The following is a 24,682-nucleotide window of genomic DNA, read 5'->3' as shown; positions in this document are numbered from 1 at the left end:
AAATCTCAAAGTCTTGAAGGTGAAGTAGAGAGTGATCCAGTGCCCACTATGTATGCTATAGGAACACTATCTAGCCTCCTTATAAAGTATAAATATAAACAAGAATATCGGCATTATTTCTTTACTGAATTTCATGATCTATAGCTGAATAAAGGAGTATGTTTGTGGAAATTTCAGTGGGCTTTAAATAACATATTGTTACAATAGTAATCAAAAGCAGTTCACTATGGAGTTTTGCTTTGACATCGCCAGTCTCATGGAGAGAAAGTACAACTAGGCAAAACAACAAAAATTAGGATGTAGGATATGGTTCCTTTAAATGATCATTCTTGTCTTAAATCTGCTTCCAAGGCAGTGTATGAAGAACAATCTAGTAATAAGACCCTTTGTAGGCTCTGTCTTCCAACCGCTGTGTAAGTAAAGAGAGAAAATGAATGCAATATCTACTACTCAAAAGGTTGAAAGCAAATCAGCATGATGCTCATTCTGAGTGTGAGTGCTAGATGTGTTGTTATTTGATTTTGCTTGTTCTGTAAAGTGATTTGAGTGCTCAGTGTGAGTCTAAGTCAGAGCAATGAAGAGCTAACCACCTTATACAAATGCTTATCAATGTCACAAAACACTGTAGGTGCCACAAAGCCTGAGCTACCAAGTAAATAAATCTAATCCCACCAGTGCGTGAAGCAGATGTGGAGGTTGTATATAAAACAATTCCAGATGGAAAGCATACGGCACCCGATGTAGCTTTAGTTGCACAGAGAAAGGAATACACTTAAGTAAAAAAAAACAAAAAAAAAAAAAACAGAATGAATGAAGAAAAGCCCTTTGAGATGCCCCAATCTGTTTGCTCTATGCAAGGATCTGGCTGACAGCAGGATATGCTTTATCATTAGATAATGAATGTGAGCTCATGGTAAATGAGGATGGTGAAAGACAGGCACAAGAGACTTCCCCAATAAAGCAATTAAAGCCCCTGAGCCTGCCGCTGCTCAGCCATTCACCAAGCATCATGTTGCCATGACGACGCCACCCAGCTCCAGTATGTGTGGATCGAGCCGCTAAGAAAGAGGAATTAATCCCTCCCTCCCCATGGTGTCAGATCCAAAAATTTGACACCTGATTTTGACATATTAGGTATGCTTCCTTCTTTAGACCATTGAAGTTCTATATTTGCTGTAGACTCATTTAGTTCAGGATATTAATACTGGTAATAGGATAAATGAACAGGGCAATGCTCTTGAATGCTGTAACCTGAGGTCAAGAATGTACAGGATGTCAATCCTGCCCTGGGGTGCTGTCCAGGGTCCTGAAGCGCTGCATTAAATAAGGCTTGAGAAGGCACAGCCCAGCCACCCTCTCCTCCACACTACTGTGTGTAGATCTTCAGCTGAATGATCAAACACTCTTGCCTGTGCCTTGCACCAATTGTGTGTGTGTTTCCGTGGCAACGGCTTTCGTCGAACCGTGACAAGTGTTTGTGTGTTTATGGGCGAGAGTGCGAGCTTGTGTGTTTTCTAAACAGTGTTGAAATCCCACACAGCAGAAGAGGAGGCCTGCAAAACGGCTCGGCTTTCACGAAGAAGTGATGAGAGAAAAGGTCAGAAAAGAGCACCAGGAGGATGTTAAGAGCAATTGGAGAACCTCCACCAGGTGCTTCTCATACACTTAACAGGATTTGCAAAGCTCTAGCCAGCCCCCACAGTCTTTTACAGGAAGCATAAAGACAAGTGTATAATAGCCCTGCTTACAGACATACAACATCACCCAAGCACAGGGCTGCTTCTCAGAGATAATAGTGATGTGCACTGTATTTGTCTCATTATTCTGATTGTGCAATATAGGCCTTCCTGGCTGATAGCATTTGCATTTTTTTTCTCACTTGAAATTCTGAAGCTATCATTTCCAGCACAGTTATTATTTTCACTGACCTCAAAACATCATTTCATTTATCAAACAGCATATTTTGCATAAGCAAAATGAGACGAGGCAACCAGCTTCAGATAATCAATACAGTATAGCACTGCTGTAATCCCAGCCTGCTTTGTTATTGCTCATGCAAACCAAAATGACAGAAGCATCCAGTTTCTACTCTCTTTCATAAATAAACTTTAAAACCACATGAAAAAAATAAAAGCAGTGTTACTGACCTTTTACATCACATACAATTAAGCCTACATGCTACGCCTTCATAAAATTCTTTCTTTTTTCCTTGTTTATGCCAAATTTCAGTAGCTTATGAAAGTGGAAAGCGTGTCAAATTCTTGTTTTCAGTTTTGCCCTGAAGCATTCCTTTTGTTCAGGGGAAGGCTTACTTGAGTGCAAATGCATGTAAATTTCAGATGATTGCACAAAACAAATTTGCATAGGATTCTTTTGATAAATGGATTTGTGTGAAAGCAATCAGTTTGCAGATTGCTGAAGCATGCTTGCTGAATGTGGAACAGAAAGAGAGTTTACATAAGAATTGGAAATATTTTAGATTATTTTTTAACAGGCATATTTAAGTAATGAAGAAGCATACAGTGCAGTCTATAGGTACAGTATAGTGCAAAAGTCACAGACCACCCTTCCTTTATTTAATTTCCAATCAAACCTACCAGTAAGTCATGAGTTATTCATTTTTCAGGGGGTATTTCTGGGTGTGATGGATGATAATATTTATAAAGGAAGGGACAGGACAAAGGAAAGTTTTCATAGCTGGACTACATAAATTTATTAAAAGATATGCTATATTCCAAAAGAATTCAGTCACCCATTCAAATAATTTAATTCAGGTGTTCTAATCACTTCCATGTATAAAATCAAACACCTAGGCCTGCAGACTGCTTCTACAATTTGAGAAAGAATGGTTCGCTCTCAGGAGCTCAGTGAATTCCAGCATGGTACTGTGATAGGATGCCACCTGTGCAACAAGTCGAGTCGTGAAATTTTCTCACTACTAAATATTCCACAGTGAACTGTCAGTGGTATTATAACAAAGTGGAGGTGATTGGGAATGATGGCAACTCAGCCACAAAGTGGTAGCCCACGTAAAATGACAGAGCAGGGTCAGAGGATGCTGAGGCGCATAGTGCACCAAGCTCAATGCAAAGTGTCCAATGCAGTGGTGTAAAGTGCCGCAACTGGACTCTAGAGCAGTGGAGACACGTTCTCTGGAGTGACAAATCACGCTTCTCCGTCTGTCAATACGATGGACAAGTCTGGGTTTTGTGGTTGCCAGGAGAACCGTACTTAACTGACTACACCAAGAGATTTTGGACAATTCCATGCTCCCAACTTTGTGGGAACAGTTTGGGGATGGCCCCTTCCTGTTCCAACATAACTGCGCACCAGTGCACAAAGCAAGGTCCATAAAGGCATGGATGAGTGAGTTTGGTGTGGAAGAACTTGACTGGCCTGCACAGAGTCCTGACCTCAACCCAATAGAACACCTCTGGGATGAGACTGCAAGAGAGGCCTTCTTGACCAACATGTGTCTGACCTCACAAATGTGCTTCTGGAAGAATGGTCAAAAATTCTTATAAACACACTCCTATCCCTTGTGGAAAGCCTTCCCAGAAGAGTTGAAGCTGTTATAGCTGCAAAGGGTGGGCTGACATCATATTAAACCCTATGGATTAAGAATGGGATGTCACTCAAGTTCATATGCGTGTGAAGGCAGATGAATACTTTTGGAAATATAGTGTATAAAGAATTTCTAACAAGCATGCAAGGTCTGATGTCCCTATTAAATGAACAGTGCTTAATTTTTGAGAGTGATGAGAAAATAAAGTTTCAATCTTCAGATTTGAAAAAATGTCCATTCTTTCACTGTGAGAGGACAACGCAATGCTATGGGTCTGAAAGGACGTGTAGCTGTTATGAAGCCATTACTGACAAAAGGAAACACATAAAAATAGAAAGACGGTCTCCTGAGTGGTGCAACCATCTAAACGTTTGCCCTATCATCATGCGACTTCGATCCCTGATGATGGCTACAGCCATCCGTGGCAGGGAGTTCAAGAGAGCACAATTGGCCTCGCTCTCTCTGGGTGGGTAGGGTGGCCCCTCCTTTCCCCCCCATCACTCAATGCGATGCTAGTCAGTGCAGGCATCTATTAGTTGACGTAACAAATGTTGCAGTTGGCACTTTCCTCTGAGCGCGTTCGGCTGTCCAATAACGTTGCGTGAGCAGCAGTTCATAAAGAAGTGGTGGCTGACTTCACAGGTCTTGGAGGAAGCCTGTGCTAGCACTCACCCTCCTAGCGTTGATAGCATCATGTGATTGGGGGAGTCATAATTAGCGGGTGGAATTGGAAACGACTAACTTGGGGAGAAAATTAGCTAGAAAACCAAAAAAAAGAAAAAGAAAAGAAAGAAAATTTGCAAATCAAACAAAGAAGCTGCTGGTGCTTTCAGAACAAAGGACTGACCACCAAAGAGCTCAGACACTGCCTCAACAACACAGTTCATTTAGGATTATTTGGGTCATAAGAAACAGAAAGTGCAGGAAAAAAGTTTCAATGTGCTAAAAAATATGCCTGCAGGTTTGTCTGAAAAACTGAAAGCAGCTTCCATTCTAAAATAAAGGTAAATGGTGAACACAATACCAACATTTAATTAATTTAGCTTTTTGGTTAAATGAAAAAGGAAAAAATCTTGACAAATTATTTTGTAAAAATGAAATTAATTAAGGGGGGTCTCTGACTTTTTCAGTTTCTGCTTGTTTGGGGGTTTTTTGCCATCAGTTTAATGCCTAATCAGTGGGGTTGAGTGAATGACTTGGCAAAAACACTGAAGTGAAATATTCCTTTTAATAAGTTACTTAAGCAGTGTGTTTCAGGTCACTAGGCCCATCTCCTACATTTTTTTTTTCTTGAGGCCTAATCATGACCATTTTCCAACCTCTCGTAATCCTTTAGAATTAAATAAGATGTTTTTGTTACTGTGCCTTTAAGATTGATATATGAAAATGATCTCTCTACCTGAAATATTTCTTAAAAAAATAAGTGAATCAAAACTGTTTACTGAAAATAAACAAAAACATGTTTGAAATTTCAACACGGTTTGCAACCCCTTTTAATAAAAAAAGACTGCGCTTTCTATGACATGGACTCTTTGACTTCATAGTCAGATTATTTATAGAATGCACGGTATGTAATGCAATGTATATATTGAAGTAGCTACTTGAAAATGGTTCAGTTTAGCAAATGGTAGTAAATGTCATGGGTTAAGTTGATTAAAAATGCAAAAAGAGGCCATTTTAAGCTGTTAAGAGCGCAGTCTGCTTTGCTTCTCATCCACCAATAAGTGACATGTTACACCATCACTAATTTCCACAAAGGCTCACTGAAACCCATTTGCTTAATGGGGTAGCAGTTCCTTTACACTAGTGCTGGGTCATTCTGTTCTGAGCATGTGCCTGGTCATTTTTTCTCACGTTAACATCCTGATCATGAACAGAAAGGATCCTGTGTGAGGCACCCACGTTCCTCTTGGGAAGTTCACACTAACATTCTGGTGTGTAACAGACATTTAAAAGGATTTCACATGACAACTCCTGCCATCGAAGATTAAAGCATGCTGTTTGAACAGGTGCTCCACAGGATCAGTACAACGCTCTCTGCCAGTACTGATTCATATCACAATCGAACAGTGTATATGTGTATGTGTGTGTGCTCAAACTTTTGCCTTCTTTTCTTCTCCTTTCAGTTTTTTCTCACAGTGCAGTGCAATTAAGCTCTCAGGGGAAGAACATGAGCCAGAGCTGAGGAAAGAGCCAGTCTGGCAAAAGGACGACTCAGTTAGGAGCTCATCCTTTTGCACAAGGTAATCGCTTTTTTCTTCCGTTTACGACCACATAATGGCTCCACTAGCACTCTGAGACCGACTCTCTCTCTCTCTCTCTCTCTCTCTCTCTCTCTCTCTCTCTCTCTCTCTCTTCCTCTCTCTCCCTCCCTCCCCTTTTCCAATCCTACAATGTCCATTTAAAAGTTTAACAGTCACACTGCCCAGGCTTGAAGTAGTGTGAGTTCTGGAGTAAAACACACCAAGCAATTTATATATCTCAGACCTTCATTTAAATGACAAAAGGACAAGAAATGATGTTTTGGCTGAGAAATTTGACCGTATTGAAAATATAAACTAATTTTGAACTTGATACATGCCTGCAACTCACTTAAGAAAAGTTAGGATGGGGCAAAATAACTGTGAAATGTTTATATAATAATAAAGTTGAATATATTGAATATTGAAACATTCAACAATAAGCAGATGAATTCGGTAACAGGTGAGGGTATCATGATTGGATGTAAAAGGAGCATCCATTAAAGTCTAAGTCTTCGCAAACAAAGATTTTTTGTTTGTGCCAAACTTCATGAGAGAATTGTTAAATAGTCTAAAAGAACATTTTTGCAAAGAATTAAGGTCTTTGAACATTTATGATACATAACATTGTGAAAACATTCAGAGAATCTGGAGAAATTTCAGTCTGTGAAGGACAAGACTGGAAACCACTGTTGAATGTGCGTGACCTTTGAATCCTCAGATGCACCCTTTGAATCCTCAGATGAACCCTTTGGACCCTCAGATGGCAGCGCATGAGAAACCATCATGCTACTGTGTTAAATCTAGCCACATGGGTTCAGGAGTATTTGGGAAAGCTAATGTCATTTAATACGGTCTACCACCGCACCAAAAAATGCAACTTAAAATCATTACACTATTTCTTGGAAAGGAAAAAAACATCCATCAATTCTATGCATAAACGCTGCTGAGTTCTGTGGGTACGTCAGAATGAGTGACTTGCATATGTGCAGCCAGGTGATAAACAGATCCTATCAGTTTCACCTACATTAATCTAAAAGCATAAAGAGGTTCCTGTGCCTTTAAAACCTCACGGCGGGCGTTGATTTGCAGAGCACAGACAGAGCAAATGCATTCAAAGAAACCAAAAGAAGCTGGTTAGAGCTGTGGTGTGCAAGCTGTGGCAGGAAAGGTGAAAATATTCCAATTACACTCCTGTAAACACTAAAATAGGCTTCACTAGTTCAGGTTATTGGCATAGTTGTGACAGTGAGGTAAATTCCTCTCATTACATCAAATCTTTGAAATCCTGATAATTATAATAAAAAATGGACCCAATAGCTTATATGTTGTCGTCCCGTGTGTGTTTTCCCGGGCTACAATTTTTGGTAAGAGGAATGGGGTCCTTTCAATTATTACAGAGGAATTTTCACGTTTTGGTTTATGCACATACAAAATTCAGTACATAATACGGCAGTGGCGAAGAGCAGGTTGGAGAGCCCTGAGACTCAGAGGACAAGTCAGATGCCCTGCAGTTGTGGTGGCGCTTCAGGACCACGTCAGTACTCCAGACGCTGAGATACTGCAGCAGAGATCTTGTTCCAGTGTAATCATCGTCTCAGCTGCTGCTGCTGAACTTTAAGGAGATTATTTATCCTTTGACAAGTTTATGGTAGGGACTGAAAAGACTGTAGTATTAATATGTCTCAGTCAGTGATGCACAACCAGGACAAAACCTCCAAGAACAAATCAGAGAGTTGCTACTAAGCATGAGGAAGCTATGGCACCTATAGCTACACTCAGCAACATAACCTGTGTTTATAGTTCCACAAGAAAGACACATTGCTCCTTTCAGTAGTGAGTTTGAAAAAGATGGCAGGCATATTGATGACTTTATTGAAGAAGTTGAACGTGTACTTTGTGCTAGAAGTCTGTCTGATCAAGACCAATGCTATTTTGTTATGTCACTTTTAAGAGGCCCAGCTTTAGAAGAAGCACAAATGCGCTGCCATTCTGATGAAAGTAATGCTTGTGACTTGTTCACATATCTCAGAGATGTTTGTCGAAACAAACGCAGTACACCTCAGTTGTTACATAGCTTCTACAGCTGTAGGCAAGAAGAGAGGGAGGGCATAAGGAACTTTTCACATGCTTTGGCACAGGCCCTTGGCTTGTTATTGTTCTCCTGATTTCATAATTGATGAGAAATTAGTGCTGAGGGACCAGTTCGTAGAAGGCATTAGAGATCTTTCTCTTAGGAGAGAGCTCCACAAATATGTTAGAAATCACCCTGAATCATCTATCATTAATGTGAGGGAAGAAGCTCAGTTGTGGTTTCAAGAAGTATCTTCCGCAAAAGCCAAGACAGTTAAACTGAAAGGTAGTAGCAGTGGCCTAGCACAATGCTCAGCTCTTAAGGTTCATGAACCACTGCCTGTCACCCTAGAAGATGTGGTAAAAGTGGTTTTAGAGCAAAGTCATGCCATAAGTGAATTAACTCAAGCAGTGAAGGATCTTACAGTACAAAGGATTAGTGCAAGTAGTACTGTCAGCAAACCTAACGCAAAACCAAAGTGCACAGAAGATGGGCAGCCAATCTGTTTCAGGTCTGAGACTTCAGGGCATACTGCCAGATACTGTCCACAAGGTTCGAGGAAGGTGACATCAGCCTCTACTAGATCACAGGGAAATGAGAACCCCCGGTTGTTGTGAGTTGGGCAATTCAGGGGAGCCCTATAGATAATGTATAGCCTCAAAAGAGCCCCACTTGGCAGGGGATGGAACAACCTAGCGACAGTGGAGGGAACAACCTAGCAACAAGAAAACTGACTGTGGAACACCAGAGCCACTAACCAGTCTAGGCTAACCAGTGATGCCCATGCTATAGCAAAACAGTATTTGGAATTGAATTGTCTTGCCTTGCAGAAAGACAAAGTCTTTTGTCCTAAAATTGAAACTGGTGCATTGGTTTACCTAAGGAACAGACCAGAAGGAGGACAGACTAGAAGAGTGAAGAGAGTCGACATTAGACAATGTGCAAATCCTCCTGTTCCACTTCCTTGACGGGGACTTCATATGTGCATGTATTGATTTTTTGTGTGCATGTATTGATTTTAGAGAGATATGTGCTGCCATCAAGATGAGGTATTTTTCCAGGAAACCCATGGTTACAATGCCAGGCCTCATTCTGTGTGTGCTACAACAGCATAGCTTCATAGACACAGAGTGCATGTGCTTGACTAACTTGTCTGCAGTCCAGATCTTTCTCCTATTGGAAATATATGGTGTGTCATGAGGAGGAGAATCAGACAACAATGAGTGTTGAGCAGCTGAAGTCTTGTATCAAACAGGAATGGGCAAAAATTACTCTGGCAAAACTGTGATGATTACTGTCCTCAGTTCCCAAATGATTAAGTGTAATTTACAGGAAAGGTGATATAACACAGTGATAAACATGCCTCAATCCCAACTTTTTTTGAGTGTGTTGCAGGTATCAAATTCTAAATTTGTTTATATTTACAAAATACAATTAAGTTGGTCATGAAACCACTGGAAATCTTTTTTTTTACTTTTGTCAGTAAAATAAAGGTTGAAGAGAATGAACAAATCAAATATTCCTGTTTTTATTGCATTTGACAGTGTCATATTCAGGTAGGTCCATAAAAATTTGGATGTCAACAAACTGACAAAACATATTGGAATTGAAATTAAATAACAAATTTGAGCACAAAGTGAAGACTTAGATGTAAGGGTTTGTACATCCAAATTGGTAAACAGTGCAGGAATTACAGCCATTTCCATACATAGAATCTCCATTTTAGGGGCTTAAAATTTATTGGAAGAATAAATAACAATCATAAATTATCATTTAATTACAAGTTAATTATAATATAATTAATAAATGGCTGCCTAAAGTCTGGAACGCAAAGACATCACCAGACACTGGACCCCCCCCCCCCCCCCCAGCCCCATATAAACAGAACAAAATTAATGGGAACATACTGTTAATCTCAAAGAAAACTGTCATAAGAAATGCTTTGTTCCAAATCCCTGAAGTCTGTGAATTGACATCATACACGTCTCCAGATGGTGCATGTCTTTTCTGTTGATGCTCTTCCAGGCCTGTAATGCAGCTATTTTCAGTTTCTGCTTGTTTTGAAGACTTTTTGCCATCAGTTTAATGCCTGATCAGTGGGGTTCAGGTAGGGTGATCGGCTTGGCAAGTTGAAAATATTTCAAAGGAATGTTTTGGATAGTTGGTATAGCAGGATCAGCAGGATCTTTTTTCAGCCATCCGTTTGTATAAAACATACATTCAGTAGTTGCAGTGATGAGTACTTTTCTGACACACATTAAAGCCCCTGATACACCCTCAAAAATATCTGAACAACACAGCATATGATGTCATTGTACATATCACATATCACATATACTCACCAAATAGATCTAGGGACATTATAGCCATCGCTTCAATGGCCTACGCAATCTCCAGATCTCATCTGGATCTCAACATATTTGGGATGAGGTGGGAAAGGCTGTTCACAGCAAGAGTGTCATTTCCACATGGGACATGATTCCTGCGCAATGTATCCAATGTCTTGTAGAATCCATGCTATATTACAAAGGATCAGGTCTTCTAAAACAGAATTCTGCCTCTTTCAATCCTTGTTGAGTCTTACCTCCTTCCTTTTTTTGACTTTCAGTGAAGGCTAATTTGTTTCCTGCTCTGCTGTTCCTCTGAGCCATGTTAATTAGGAGGGAAGTGGTCGCTGCTCTGTGGAAGCGGAATCTAAGCTCAGGGGCTGTGGTGCTGTCAGCACACATAATTCATCATTTTCCCTGCCGTCCACAGGACATCTGGATTCAGAAAGCCTGGAGGAGCCTCTGCCTTCTCCAACACAAACACCTTTAAGGCATTCCTTTTTAATAATATCCAAGAATACAATAACATTTTAAAGCAAGTGATTGAATCTACTTTCACTAAAGTTGTAGGTTTGTAGATGCATATAATAGCTAATTCATATTAAAGACACAGCAAAAAGTCATGAGGTTTGACTAATTCCAGTCTCAGTATAGATGTCCTATGTTTTCAGTGTAAGCATATTGGAATACTCTTGTGCATTTCAACTAATAGATAGATAGATAGATAGATAGATAGATAGATAGATAGATAGATAGATAGATAGATAGATAGATAGATAGATAGATAGATAGATAGATAGATAGATAGATAGATAGATAGATCCTGAAGGAAATTTAGCAATAGAACAGAATGACAGAAAAAACAAAGGTGTCAGCACTTGCCCATTGACTTTCATTATAAGTCCCTTTTGAGTCAATTGGTTTCTATTCTTTCACCAAACAAGTAAAAAATGTAATGAATGGTATGCTTCAAACCCAGCATTTTATTACAAATTAACATATAAATAAAAGAAAAAACTGAAAAAATTCCTCTAAGTGTTCAAGTGGTCTTGTCTTCATGACTCATATGAGATAATAATAATGTTTTCTTACTGTTTGCCTGAACATTGCCCTATTCACATCTTAACGCCCAAGTTATCGGGGGGGGGGGGGGTCCATTAATACTGTCCCATCAGCACCACTGAGGGGTTAACACAGGTTCTTTACGATAGTATCTAAATTAGCACTGGTGAAAGAACAAAGCGTGAATCCCAAAATAGACATTCTTTGTTTAATGTATTCAGTTTGAAGCTCTCATCTTATGAGTGTTTTGTTTCTCTTTTTATAAACATATTTTAGAAAGCCTTTGGAAGGATATATATTACAACATCAGTGAGTGCACAGGGGACCACTTTACAAATCACTTTGTGGAAGGAAAGTTTGTGCTAAGAAGTATAGCATTTTAAGAATCTTACATTTAACCTGTGACATGTATCTATATATGAACATAAATTATTAAAGTGTTTTTTAAATTTCTGCATGATTAATTAAATCATTTAGATGTAAACAGTCGTGGGATGGAGGTTAGGGATCCAGCCTCGTGACCGGAAGGTCGCCGGTTCGATCGCCAGAGCCGACAGCACATGACTGAGGTGTCCTTGAGCAAGACACCTAACCCCCAACTGCTCCCCGGGCACTGCAGATTGGGCTGCCCACTGCTCCGGGCAAGTGTGCTCACCGCCCCCTAGTGTGTGTGTGCTCACTAGTGTGTATGTGGTGTTTCACTTCACAGATGGGTTAAATGCGGAGGTGAAATTTCCCCGTTGTGGGACTAATAAGGGTCACTTAATTTTAATCTTAAACAAAGTTATTTAGAGTGCTTTGATATGAAATGCTCTATTCTGGACAAGACTTCCTGATTCTGATTTGTTTACAGTGGTAGTAGGAACTAGACTTTTATGACTAAAAGTTATTACATGAAATGGTTATGAATATGTCTCAATGTTTGGTATTTTTCAAATTTACTATTTTTACCATTACCAACATTATATACTGTGACATGGGGGGCTCTCACAAGAAACTTGGACAACCAGTTCTGGCCCATAACTTGACTTTACTCAACCTAACTCAGTAAACCACATACAGAAAGGAGAAAATACAGCTCGTCTCTCTTACTTTTAGCTGGCCTCAGCTCTCTCTGGCTCTGCTATAACAACCAAAGCCATGGCAGAACCTAGCCCTGCCTTTCACAACAAAGGTCCCTTTAAAAGAATTGAGTCTAAGTATTTCTAATGAACTGAGTAACCTGAGCTTAGCTTGCTTGCACATTCTGGTAAAAGCTACCCAATTATTTCCTAACTGTACTAGACTTAGGCATGCACTATAAAAATGTGTAGAACAGTAAATAGAATGGCTATATTTGGTATCATGACTCCTGGTTCCTATCACCACCCCATCACCACCACCATACAGAAATGATTGTTCCTTTACAATGAGCCATTTCACATCAAACCACTCTCAATGTTTGCAGCTAATTGACTCAATTATGCAAAATGTGGGTAGAATTTCCCTTTAAGCAGACAAGTGGCCATGTCAGACTGTCTGTTAATATTAACTATAAAGACTAAACACTGTCATCATTGACTACGTTTCAACATGAATAAGATTACATTCATCAATAGGAGCTCAAAATAAATAATCTAATATGACCTGATCCAGGTTTTTGTCCCTGATCTGATCTGAGTGCTTTGATATTGACATCTGCTCTTTTTATTTTTATAAATAGTACAGCTACACAATATAAGCAAGGTAAGCAAAGCTGCTGATAAATGTGAAGTGTGTGATGTGAAATTCTGGACTAATATATTTTGCTTTTGGCCTAATTTTGTAATGTTTATTATGAGTTTAATATAGTTCAATCTAATTTAATATAGATCCAGTTAGACTGACCTCCCCGATGACTTGCCTGACAATCACTTTAAAATTCTGCAGTAAAATCAATTGTATTTCCTCTGAACTGATATCTTTCTTTTGACTACTGAAATCTGAAATACTCATTTTATAGTTTTGTGAATTCATATTGCTCTAATACATGCACATTAACTTGTTCCTCTCTTTCAGTTTTGAACATGCAGTTTTGTTAATGCCAGTTTTAAACCAGAAGTGGTACAGCCGCTGATGAAACAGAACGTTTCCTGACATATTTTCATTTTTAATTCATTGTGATTTGAGTGAAAATATAGCAGGACTCCATTTTCTACAAGCCTCTGAGAAATAATATCAAATAATCCCATGCACTGGTTTATCACCAGACTAAATGTGACTGTTAAGGTCTGAAGCAAAATTATTTACTTTTATAACAATGTTTAATAATGTTGAATAATTACTGCAATGTTCTTAATGAAGTCTGAAAGCTTGGGAAGTTTCTATACACAAAATAGATCCCTGAAGAGAAATCTTGGCCTCAGTTTCCCTTCACAGTAATGGACTAAGTATTTCTTTGTTCTCAGATTCTCCATGGAAAATGGTCGGTTTCAGGGGATTCAGTTTGCTCTCAGTTTTTCAAAGACATCTGCAGAGATATATTGCAACATCTCCAAAATTCAGTCTTAGAATTTGGTTGCATCGTCTGCTTCTCATGATCCAAGTAGTTTCATATGCATTCAATAATACCAAAGTTTGGACTTGGTGGACGTTTATACTAAGGTGGTAGGTCAATGGTTCTAAGAGCACCAGCAGATTTTCTTCTTTTTTGTCTTTTTCTCTATGTGACTAATGAATGAAATGTAGTGGAGCTGTACATTTTGTACATGCTTCTGGTGGCCAGCCACTTACTGTAAGCAGCAGGAAAAAGACTCAAAGCAACCTTTTACATGCACATATTTCAACTAAAGTGGCTGGCTCAACCCAGTTAACACTGGCAGTGCAGATTTTACAAGGTTTTATTTGCTTCTTTAAAATACCTCCACACTGCAGACATTTAGACCATTTTGCTTTGTTAGCTAACAATATGCTATAGGTTATGGATAATGTGCAGTTATGTGACATTCATAGGTGGCAGTTCTATGAAATGGAACAAAACAAGCAAGGCATTATAAATGAATTATGGTCAATATAGCTGACATCCAGTCTATTAATTCCTTAAATAACCAGGGGCCCAAATTTTAATTACACACATCTATAACCTACAAATAGCTCAACCAGTTCAGAGGTCCCTGAATAATAAGCCTTGGTACTGTATGTAATAAACCTGGGATTTTAAGGGATTGAATGTGTCAGAATCAGCTTTGATCTCAAGTCACTGGATCGAATCAGGACATACCTAATCACTATGTTGTAGCACCAGCATCAACACAATGGTCACCAATGGTCTGCTTTAACAGTTAGCTCAGTAATTTAAATTTAATCTCTGTGTCACAACAGTATACAAAAAAGCAATTACATGAAGGCAGCTTTAATAATTCAGACTGCAGGAACAACAAGTGCTTATAACAGACAGTTGTGGTCTTTTGAATGATCACAAGGTAAGAAGTGTATCCCTGTAGAACAAACCACAATGCAAAAGCTCAGCCAAGCATAGGTAATGTTTCAAAAGAATAACAATAATCCAAGAGGAATCTTACTTCAGGTGATATTGGATTTTGCAGTTTTTTAGGCAGAGGTCTAGTATACTAATAGATTGCTAGCCAGAATCTCTTAAGCCTTCAGGAAATAGAATAAAATATGACAGCTTATGTCTGAAAACTAGCTTTACTAAATGAAATGGGCTGGAAATGAAAGCGTTTCACCCAGGAGATCATATTCCTCATTTACATGTATACCCTGGGGAGATGGAAATGGGGTGATCTCATACTCACAGTGCTGTAAAAAAGTATGCATATTCATCACACTTGAATGTTTCAGATCAAACTACTTTTAACATTAGACAAAGATAACCCAAGTACAGACAAAATACTATTTTAAAATAATGATTTCATTTCTTGAAGGAAAAGTGCTGGTCAGCCGTATCTGGTTCTATGTGAAAAAGTAATCCACCTCATCTACTGCTTCTAAATCAACTGGTTAACCAAATTCAATTGACTATTGGGTTCAATATTATGAGCTACACCAAGGCATGATTACTGCTAGACCTGTTGAATCTAAACATCACTTAAATAGAGCCTGTCTGGCAATGTGGAGAAGGCTAGAAGGTCTCAGAAAGAAGTACATCATGCCACATTCTAAGGAGAATTTAAATACAAATGTGAAACAAAGTCATGGAAATCTACCAGTCTGGAAAAGGTTACAAAGCTACTGCCAATGCTCTGGGACTCACAGTGAGAGCCATTATCCACAAGAAAAGAAAAATGAGAACAGCGGTGATCCGTCTGAGGTGTGGTCACAAAAGAACCCAAATTAATACCTAAAGAACTTACAATGTATATGAATCTACAATAAGAAAGACACTGGGAAAAATTACATCAGTGGGAGAGTTGCAATGTACAAAACCTCTACTCAACAAAAAGAACACAAAGGTCAGTCTCGAATTTGCCAAAAAACATCTGGAAGACCCTGCAAGATTTTTGGGACAATATAATAAGGCATAACTTTTTGGAAGACTTGGGTATAATTACATCTGGTGTAAAGCTAACACCACATTCCACCATTTACAGCATTTACATTTACAGCATTTAGCATAAGAACACCATACCATCAATCAAACATGGTGGTGTTAGTGTGATGATCTGGGACTGCTTTACCTCTGCAGGACCTGGACAACTTATCGAAATTGATGGAACTATGAGTTCTGATGTCTGTCAGAAGATCATGAAGGAAAACATCTGTCCATCAGTTTCTGACATAAAGCTCAAATGCAGTTGAGTTATGCAGGAGGACAATGATTTGAAGCACACAAGCAAGTCCACCTCTGAATAGCTCAAAATTAAGGGTTTAGAGTGGCCGAGTCTACACTCTGACTTGAATCTGATTGATGAGGCAAGACCTTAAACGGACAGTTCATGCTCGAAAACCCTCCAATGTAGCTGAAAAAATGTCAATTTTTTTTGTTACTGCTTCCATTCTTTTCAAGAGAGAGTCTTTCAAAGTTTTTGAGTTTCAGTCTTTAAGAAAGAAGAGCATGGATGGTCTGGCTTCTTCTAACATTATCTGGCTGAGCACTGCATGAATTATCCTTCACATTGCTACATTTTGAAGCCATTGTCACCGAACAAAGAATCACGTAATCACGTCTCTTGCTAATTTACTTTTCTGCTGTCTCCTGTCCTGTTCCCACCTTTTTGGTGTAAGACACTGTTCTTGCGTGTAGGTGCACAAACCGCTAACAGCAGGTAGAATGGATAAAGATACATTTGCATTTAAATATATCAAGGGATTATTCGCCTCTCTTGCTGTCATATCCATTAGACTTTAGATTTGTTAAGAATTTAGTGTTCAGCTGCTGGAAGGTATCTGATGCAAAACCTTATGATTTCCAAAATCTTCAGATTACAATGCAGTGAATCTTTTCTGAAATATAGTAAGTAGAATATAGAGACTTTACTTTTGGAATGTAACATCAAGTCAAATATCTTAAGAAACAGAAGTAAAGAAGAAAGAAATGTACCAAAGAACAGTTACCTAAACAGTATATCTCTTTACTTCCTACTTATGGGAACCAAAGTAACATGCACACCATGTAAAGAATTTCAATGTAGTGTGTGTTTATGCATGTGTATAAATAGAGTTGTATTGAAAGGTTCTTCATAAGTGAAAGCTGTGAGATGATCCAAAGTTGTAAGACTTTTCTTTTGGCTGTAAAACCTGCCAATAGAGTCTTTAACTGAGTCAAGGACAGCAGAAGGTCGGAATCATTATTTAATATACATAGTTGAAGCAATAATGCAATGTTCATACCAAATGATCTGGATAATATGCCTACTGTAGTAGTCCACATATCTACTACTTTGGGACATGTTGCAGTTGTAGTTTGAGATACGCTTCATGCTAGCTAGCTAGATTTGCCATGTTTGCCTATATCATTATATATTGTATTACATAATGTAGCAAAACGGAGGGTTCGTGTAGTTGTAGATGCACATTTGAGCACATAGAAGCTGTAGCCTTAGAAATTCAGCGGTACAGGAAAAAAAGTAGAAATATCATAACCAGCTGTACTCAGAAATTATTGTAATTTGAAAGTAATACAGTATGCATATAGTAAAAAATAGTAAATTGGAAAATTTTAGATAATCTTCTTCTTCTTCTTTCGGCTGCTCCCTTTAGAGGTTGCCACAGCGGATCATCTGCCTCCATCTTGCCCTATTCACTGCCTCCTCTACTTTTACACCAACCATCTCCATGTCCACCTTCACTACATCCATAAACCTTCTCTGAGGTCTACCTCTTCTCCTTCAGCTTCATCTCCAACATTCTTTGACCAATATATCCACTATTCCTCCTCAACATATGTCCAAACCATCTCAACCTGGCCTCTCTGGCTTTATCTCCAAACTGCTCCACCTTCACTGTCCCTCTGATCTGCTCATTTCTAATCTTGACCAGCCTTGTCACTCCCAACGAAAATCTCAGCATCTTCCTCTCCGCCACCTTCAGCTCAGCCTCCTGTCTTTTAGACAGAGCCACAGTCTCCAAACCTTACATCATAGCAGGACACACTATTGTCTTGTAAACCTTCCCTTTCACTCTTGCTGCTATCCTTCTGTCACACATCAGCCCTGACATCTGTCTCCACCCACTCCATCCTGCCTGCACCCTCTTCTTCACCTCTTTTCTACACTGTCCATTGCTCTGAATGGTTGACCCAAGATATTTGAAGTCATCCACCTTTACGACTTCTACTCCTTGCATCTTCACCTTTCCACCTGCCTCCCTCTCATTCACACACATGTATTCCGTCTTGTCTCTACTGACCTTCATTCCTCTCCTCTCCAATGCAAACCTCCACCTCTCCAGATTCTCTTCCACCTGCTCTCTACTCTCACCACAGATTACAATGTCATCTGCAAACATCATGGTCCATAGAGCCTCCTGCCTGACCTCATCTGTCAACCTTTCCATCACCATTGCAAACAAGAAGGGGTTGTTGTCCTCCTCTCTGTCTCGTTTTCCTCATTCATTAGTTCTTCAAAGTACTCCTTCCATCTACTCAACACTCTCTGTTTGCTCACTAGTACATTATCTTACCCTAGTATTATATCTTTTATCAGCCTAACCTGCTGTACATCCTTTCCAGCTCTATCTCTCTGTTTAGCCAAATGATACAAGTCCTTTACTCCTTCTTCACTATCCAGCCTCTCATACAGCTCATCATAGGCCTGAGCCTTTGCCTTTGCCACCATTCTTTTCGCTATGTGACTAGCCTCACGGTACTCCTGCCTACTTCCTTCATCTCTCTGATTATCACACTTTTTCTTAGCTGCCTTCTCCTTCTGAATACTCTCCTGGACTTCCTCATTCCACCACCAACTTTCCTTGTCTTCTTTCCTCTGACCAGACGAAACACCCAACACATTTTTGCCAGTATCTCTCACCACCTTAGCTGTACTTTCCCAGTCCTCAGGTAACTACTCACTACCCCCAAGGGCCTGTTGCAATTTTTCCCTGAACTGCCTGCAACCATCCTCCTCCTTCAGCTTGCACCATCTAATCTTTGGCTCTGTCTTCACTCTCTTCCTCTTCTTTGTTTCTAATCTCATTCTACAGACAACCACCCTATGCTGCCTTGCTACACTTTCCCCTGGCACCACTTTACAATCTCCAATCTCCTTTAGGTGGCATCTCCTGCTAAGGATATAATCCACCTGTGTGCACCTCCCTCCACTCTTGTATGTCACCCTGTGTTATTCCCTCTTCTGAAAATACGTGTTCACCACAGCCATTTCCATTCTCTTTGCAAAATCTACAACCATCTGACCTTCCACATTTCTGTCTTTCACACCATACATACCCAGCACCTCTTCATCCCCTCTGTTCCCTTCACCAACATGTCCATTGAAGTCTGCACCAATCACTAATCTCTCCTCTCTAGGGACACCATGTACCACTTCATCCATCTTACTCCAAAATTCCTCTTTCTCCTCTAACTGACAACCAACCTGTGGTGCATATGAACTGACCACATTCAAAATCACACCACCAACCTCCAACTTCAGGCTCATGATCCTGTCTGACACTCTCTTTACATCCATAACACTTTTGCCAAGCTGTTCCTTTAGGATTATCCCTACTCCATTTCTCTTCCTCTTTACACCATGATAGAACAGTTTGAATCCACCTCCAATGTTCTTGGCCTTGCTTCCTTTCCATCTGGTCTCCTGGACACACAGAATATCTACCTTCCTTCTCTCCATCATGTCTGCAAGCTCTCTGCCTTTACCAGTCATTGTCCCTATGTTCAGAGTCTCTACTCTAACCTCCACACTCCTGCCTTTCCTTCTCTCTCGCTGCCTTCTAACCCGCCTTCCTCCTCTCCTCTTTGATGGTCTTCGACCTACAATAGTCCCCTTTCCACCGGTACCCTACTGGTCAACAGCACCAGAGATGGTCATTGTTAACCCGGGCCTCGACCGATCCAGTATGGCAAACATATTTGTGATCCGCATGATAGTTTTGGCACAATTTTTACGCCGGATGCCCTTCCTGACGCAACCCTCACCATTTATCCCGGCTTGGGACGGGGCACCAGAAGTACACAAAGTACACCCCTAATGGCTGGTTTGGAAAATTTTAGATAGTAATTTACTGTAATTTTATATTGTATTTTCCTTTATTTAAACTCTCAAGCTTATTCCGTTCTAAGAATTATTACTCAGAAACTGCTTTATTCTTAAGATATATGAGCTAGGAATGGAAACACAGACCTGCTGATGAGTCCTTACCATTTAAAGGGTTAAAACAAAACAAAGTAATATTCTCGCTCTGGCTGTCTTTCTGCCTAATACATGTATGCACATACATGTGAATTGTCTTCTTTAATTTGTTGCCACAATTTAGATGTGTGTTAGTGAGGTTAATTCAATCACATAGAATGAGTAAAATCATGGTAGTCATCTTCCAACATTTGAGCCAATCCAATGAAAAACTAAATCTAAAAATGTAATTGTTTATTAATTTATTCATTTAAGTAATCAGTCATTTTGCATTCTATTTTATTCCGTACACCATTTTACATTAAAAAGCCAAGCTATGCTTTATTTATGCTGTAGTGACCCCTTTAATAATGTCAAACATGCCATGCCATGCTTACATGATTTTTACAAAATTGTTGCATATATTATTTTTGTTGCAAGAGCTCATTTATTATCCACTGCAGTTCACCTAGCACATGCCAAAAGATGACACAGTGATAGTAACATGTCTAACTGAGTCCCTTTAAATCATTCAGAAACCTCATGTAGCCCTGCGTCAGACAGAGAACCCCCTGTAGCTGTAGTGCTTTTCTTATTCATTTATTTATTTATATTTTAATAAATGATGAGGCGTTTATGAATTATGTATTAATTTGTAAGCATGGACAAGTCTCATACAGCAGTTTGCACATTAGATTAGCTGGTAGTGCTCACGAAAAGAGCGCTTGTCTTTTTCATGTTGACTATAAATACCAGCGATGCACTACTAGTCTGCTTCTCTAATCCACTGCTGAATCACCACTGTCTCCTGTTTCTTCCTGAGGCTTTAGTGAGATTGCCGACATTTGTCAACATGAAAGTTGATGTACCAGTCTAAGTAAAACCTCTTTTTATCTTATTCCTATTAAATGTTGTGTACAAGCTTTTATAAGAGCTTATTTCAGCTAAAACTTTCTCGAAGAACTCAAAAAGGAAACTTTGCAATTGTTTAATTGCCTGTTTGACATTTTTTGTGCAGTAATTTTGAAGCATTTCATTATACTTAGTAAACAGTAATTTGTACATACACTTCGTAGAACAGCAGAAAATTTGTCGACATATTAATAATAGAAGTGTTGAAGCAGCTGTTTGTTAGCTTCTATTATATTGTTGTTTTCTTGGTACAAGAAAACATGACAAAATGATTGCCTATGGTAATCAATGGTACAATGGTGCTAATGCAGCAGATTAGGAGATTAAGTAAAAAAAAATCTGGGGTCAAATGCTATTCTTTCAGACAGAACCACATCACCTCATAAGAAGGCCTACTGATTTCTGGGTACCAAAAATACATGTCTGTAATTTTTTGCCCATTTTTATTTCATAGCATCGTCAATGATTGATGTATATAAACTTTGCAATGTAGTAGTAATACTCTGCTTTCATTGTTTTTGTCATTATTTCAAGTTTTGGCTAGAAACAAAAGAGTTAAAATGTTGAAATGGATAACAGAAAACTGAACATTCAGAATTTGTTTTCTCATGGTAGATACAACAGACAAGCTCTCCCATTGGTTAAGACCTCAGGAGCTGGAAAGCTGAATGTGTCGGATTAACCATCAATGCAGTTATGAACTGACAGTGGAATTAACCAATCACATTTTGATTTCTAATTTGGTGGGAACAGTCTTTCTTCTGGGCCTTCTAGGTGTACCAGATATGTCACCGATTCCAAACATGAGCCATAGCCTAACCAGCTTTCAGACAGTTGTTAAAAATCCAATACAATGGCAGCTTCACGCTTGTTTGTTTCAAGCTTCAAATTAAAGAAGGAATGTCTTTTACCAGCATCAAATGTTAATGTGCACCAATATTCGCTTAGTGCTAACAAACTACTAAAAACTCCTTAAGGGTGCGAGTAGAAATTAAGTTTATAGTAAATGTTTTTTGACATTTATGGCCCAAACTTATGGCCTCACTGCAATAGTCATGATTCACCACTGCTAGAACAAAATCATGTTCTTTATTTATGAGTGGGGCTTTTGAGGTGTCAACAGAATACTTTAGCCCACTGCTGCACCAGAATACCCATCCAGCCTTGGTTTACTCCTTGATTATTATGCTTTTCTGAGCTGGTTTGAACAGAAGGCATGTCAGCCAAACAGAATTCAGTAATCAGAAGCCAAAAGCAGTCCAGACAGCACTCCACTATTCTACTCCTTTTCCTTTGCCTTATGTTGAACTCCTCATGCTGTACTTTAGACAGCAGAAGAACCATTATTCTTTCATTCAAGCTCTATCATGACTATATATGTCTCAAGAGGCGCCCCTATCTCAAAGGGCATGATGGCTTACAGAAACATATTTGGATGAGTTTTCCAAGGTTGGACAGAAAAAAATGGATGTAATGGATATATGCATCTTTTGCTTGAAGATAAGAATGTTAAACTCAATATACCATCAGATGCTGTCGCTCTGGGACAAAATGCCAACAATAAGGCTGATCACGCATAGTGGCAGGCTGTGAACCTTTTCTTTGAAGGGCAAGCAGTGATGATAGCAAGTACAGCTACCTGCAGCTCTCTAGAGGCAACACCCTGCTGCTTGAACTAACAGCTCTCATTCTGTCTGTTGTCTGTGGAGACCCTGAGGGATGTGGACTATCATGGAAAAGAGGGTTGTTTCAGCATCTGGTTAAGAGAGAAAACACATCTGGAACAGGACTTGTAACATTTTGTAAAGAAGTTTACAGCTGAAAGAATACTATGAAGGTTTCACAAGATGTAGCAGTAACTTTTTACAGTAAAATACTATATTCTTTGTAAAATCTATGCAGGACATGACATTTTCTTTTATAAGACAGTAAATTCTTCTTTTTCTTTTGGCTGCTCCCTTTAGGGGTCGCCACAGCGGATCATCTGCCTCCATCTTGCCCTATCCATTGCCTCCTCTACTTTCACACCAACCATCTCCATGTCCACCTTCACTAAATTTATAAGACAGTAAATTACTGTGATCAAATTGTATTACGCAATGCTGTGGCATATAAAACAACAAGTGAGAACTGAACTGGGGCTAAAGTCAGACTAAAGTCAAATTTGTCAACTAATTTAGAAAAGGCTGATAAAAAGGCATATATAAAGGCTTAGCCATTATGATATTTTTTATGATACAATATTTTTATATTGTAATGTATGCTGTGTTGTGAATTGTAATGCTTATTACATTATTTCAGGTTTACATTTACAGTATTTTACTGGGAGCTAAATTGAATTACTCTTTGTTCATGTGAAAAAATACAGAAGATTACTATAACCCAAGTTAAAAACAGCTGATCACTGTTTTTTCTCCGTGGTGGTGACAAGAACCAGGGGTTGCCATCATTACAGTGTAAACATAATCACTTTATTTACCACCCAAAATGACCAGTGAACAGTTTTTATATGTATTTTTGATAAAGATTAAAAAAAGTTGTAAATCTAAAAAACTACTTAGGGGCTATTTTGTCTTATGACGTCATGATTCCATCACGAATGGATTAAAAAAAATGTTTTAGAGTAAAATCTCAAAACAATGTCTCAGGCAGCAGGTAGCATATTCCTATTCATTAAATGTAACACATTTTTATGAGGTAGCTTTTACAGGTGTTGAACTCAGTGAGATTCTCTAGAATTAAGTAATTTACATCAAACCACCCTGAATTACTGTATTTAAATTTCCTTTATGCAGATTTCTTTATATAATAGTGGCTTTCCCATTTAATAAAATAATTTGTATTATTTTATACACAATAATGTGCATAAAATATTGAATACATTTACACAAAAAGATGTTTTATTCAATTTTTCAAAAAAAACTTTTTGTTATCATATACTTGAGGTTCAGTTATATATTTACAAAAATCTACCTCAAGGCTTATTATTTCTTAAATATAAAGTATTCTGGATATTAATTTACATAACAACTTCATTTGCAATGCTGTGCAACTTTCCATCATTTTACAGGAATCTACAGTTTTGTTCTTCCTTTTGCACAAATTTTAAAGTTTTTTTGTTTTTTTACAGCTGTCTTACTGTCTAGCATAGAAAATTCATTTATACATAACTCTGAAACCTTTAATTGTCGAAAATTTTTATGTCACATATTTTGTGGGCCTGTACACTGCAGTACAGTACATTATACAGTACTATTACTGTAAAAGTACTGCAACTTGGATCCAGTAATTTATGGGAATTTTTCAGTCTAACATTTTTCAATGAAGTAAAAATCAGAGTTAATGTTAAGGAAGAGCTAATGAATATTTCAGCAGAGAATCTATAATTATAACAGAATATTCTACTTGAAACAGGCATGAGCACCTGCACTTTTGCCCTTACAATGTGCAAGTGCCTTCTTGTTAAGCATGTATAACAATTACATTTTACATGACCATTCTCAGGAGCATGAGAATAGCATTTGTGGGTCGGGTTCTTCAAGCTTCACTGCTCGTAGGTGCCCCTTCTAGTGCAGTACTGACTGCCTGTGGAGATCTCACCTCAATAACCTGTCACGTTACATGCATCACCATAGCACTTGCAATCCAGTCACTAAGAAAATGTCACATGTTTATATTAAACAAGTATCAAACAAAGTCAGCATGGGGTGTTACATAACAGCCTAGTACACAGGAGACTC

Source organism: Pygocentrus nattereri, chromosome 7 (genome assembly GCF_015220715.1).
Source record: "Pygocentrus nattereri isolate fPygNat1 chromosome 7, fPygNat1.pri, whole genome shotgun sequence".
NCBI lineage: Eukaryota > Metazoa > Chordata > Actinopteri > Characiformes > Serrasalmidae > Pygocentrus > Pygocentrus nattereri.
Note: the sequence above shows the minus strand (reverse complement) of the source record.